Source organism: Gossypium hirsutum, chromosome A13 (assembly GCF_007990345.1).
Source record: "Gossypium hirsutum isolate 1008001.06 chromosome A13, Gossypium_hirsutum_v2.1, whole genome shotgun sequence".
NCBI classification, from domain to species: Eukaryota; Viridiplantae; Streptophyta; class Magnoliopsida; order Malvales; family Malvaceae; genus Gossypium; species Gossypium hirsutum.
The window spans coordinates 7,600,730-7,603,422 of record NC_053436.1 but is presented as its reverse complement, the minus strand read 5'-3'; the positions used below and the strand labels follow the sequence as shown (position 1 = coordinate 7,603,422).

At 39.2% G+C, this 2,693-nt stretch overlaps 1 non-coding gene across 1 annotated transcript; it reads left to right on the top strand.

The window, feature by feature from the left end:
- Positions 1 to 2,299: 2,299 nt before the first annotated feature.
- On the top strand, positions 2,300 to 2,406 carry LOC121213405 (small nucleolar RNA R71). Its single transcript, XR_005908787.1, has one exon. It is a non-coding gene; the product is annotated as a small nucleolar RNA R71 (small nucleolar RNA).
- Positions 2,407 to 2,693: the final 287 nt, after the last annotated feature.

Genomic DNA, 2,693 nt, shown 5'->3' with positions numbered 1-2,693 from the left:
GTGTTTTTCCATTCCCATGCCCGTGTTCACCTATCAAGCTCACCCACGGCAACGTCGCACAGCCGTGGGGATTTACCGCATCCTGTGTTTTGGATAATTCATGTCCTACTTCCACATGGCCATATCGCACGGCCGTGTTTCTTCCCCTGCTTAGCCACAGCCTTAGGCATGCCCGTGTGCCTGGCCATGTGTGCTGAGAAACTTTGCAATTCAAAGATAAAGTTAATAATTCAAAGTGTTAGAAATAAAGAAATCAAAATATGTTAGTGCTCGGGTTGCCTCTCGAGAAGAGCTTATTTATAGTCTAAGCTTGACTTACCTCTCCGGTGAATGGTCAAGGTGGTTCGAAGAGTTTATACTCCTCATTCCTGCTATCAATCTCATCAAAATAGGGTTTTAATCGGGTATTGTTTACCTTAAAAGTGCCGAACTTGGTGTGACTCATCTCTACTGTACCGAATGGAAAAATACTGAGTACTGTAAGAGGGATTTCCTCATTCGGTGTGGTAGTGACAATGTGGGGATCTGCGGCATCTAGTAAGACTTTATCGCCAACTTTAAGTTGATTAGGAGAGGTATCGGGCTTGTTTTGGCGTAGTTTCAGTTTATCATGTGTTCTCAATTTGTGTGCTCGCCATTCGTCTAGCTCTTCTATCCGTAGCCTTCGTTCTTTATGATTGTGTTCACTATCATTTCTAGAACATGGCTCGTGAACTTCTTTGAAGCTTAATTTCTGTAAAGTCATATTGTTAGTTTTAGTAGATTGGTGTGGAGTATTACTTTTAATGTTCGATGTGATGCCAGAATTACGAGCTTGAAGAGTGATCGTTTCATCTCCCATACGAAGTATAAGCTCACCTGTGCCAACATTAATAATTGTTTTAGCAGTTGCTAAAAAAGGCCTTCCTAAAATCAAAAGGGTGTTATTATCCTCCTCTATGTCTAGAATAATGAAATCAACGGGAAATATGAACTTATCTACTTTCACGAGTACATCTTCAATAATACCCCTAGGGAATCTTATAGTTTTATTTGCCAATTGAATGCTCATCCTAGTTTGTTTTGGTTTCCCAAGACCTAGTTGCTTAAACATTTTGTAAGGCATTACGTTAATACTAGCCCCTAAATCAGCTAATGCATGACTTATATCTAAACTACCAATTAAACAAGGAATTGTAAAACTCCTTAGATCTTTCAGTTTGTGGGGTAGCTTATTCTATAGAATAGCTGAGCAGACTGCGTTTAGCTCCACATGTGATGCTTCGTCCAACTTCCACTTATTTACTAAAAGCTCTTTTAAAAATTTCATTGCATTTGGCATCTGCGACAAAGCTTCAATAAACGGTAAATTAATATGTAATTTTTTCAAAAGTTTAAGGAATTTACTGAATTGTTCGTCTGAGCAATCTTTCCTTGTCGCGTTAGGGTGTGGCACACGAGGTTTATATTCGACAGTCACTAGTTTGTTTGTATTTTGACCTACCTCATCTCTCTCTTTGCTTACCACAGTTTCTTGCCTCAGTTCTGGTTCAAGCTCAACGACTCCTTCGTCATCTTGAGTATTAATTGTGTTGAGTTGTTCCCTTGGGTTAGGTTCAGTATTACTTGGCAAACTACCTTGTGGTCATTGGGAGATCAGTTTGGAAAGCTGGCCTATCTGAGTTTCAAGTCCTTGGATCGATGCTTGTTGATTTTTAAGTGCTGTCTCGGTATTTTGGAAACGGGTTTCTGACATTAATTTGAATTTTGAGAGCATCTCCGCAAGGTTCGGTTTCTTCTCTTGTTGATAAGGTGGCTGTTGAAAACCCTGAGGATTTTGTGGCTTTTGATTCCCTTGACCACCTAAGGAGAAATTTGGGTGGTTCCTCCAACCTGCATTATAAGTATTACTGTATGGGTTATTTTGAGATCTAAAGTTATTGTTACCCACATAGTTGACTTGTTCCTCTTCAGTTGTGGGATTGAAGGATTAATATTCTGTATACACACCTCCTTCGCTTGAGTCACACCTCATTACTGGATGTACCTGCGTAGAGCCAAGTAAACCATCAATCTTTTTATTTAGAAGTTATACTTGATTTGATAGCATAGTAACTGAGTCGACGTTATAAACGTCGATTGTTTTTGTTCTTAGTCCTTATGACTTGCCACTGATAGTTATTCAGTGACATTTCTTCAACGAATTCATAAGCCTCTTCAGGTGTTTGTTGTTGATGGTTCTGCCAGCAGCTGCGTCAACCATTTGCCGAGTCGAGGGATTCAGACCATTATGGAATGTTTGTACTTGCAGCCAAAGCATAACCCATGGTGAGGGCACCTTCTCAGTAAGTCCTTGTATCTCTCCCATGCATCGTAAAGTGTTTCTAAATCCATCTGCACAAAAGAAAAGATATCATTACGTAATTTAGCCGTTTTAGCTGGTGGAAAATATTTTAGTAAAAATTTCTCGGTCATTTGTTCCCAAGTAGTGATAGACCCTCGTGGTAACAAGTTCAACCACTGTTTAGCTTTGTTTTTCAGTGAAAAGGGAAATAACCGAAGATGAATGGAATCATCAGAAACACCATTGATTTTAAATGTATCACAAAATTCCAGAAAGTTTGCAAAGTGAGCGTTGGGATCTTTATCCCGCAAACCATCAAACTGAACAAACTGCTGTATATTTGAATTATGTTAGGTTTTAGTTCAAAAGT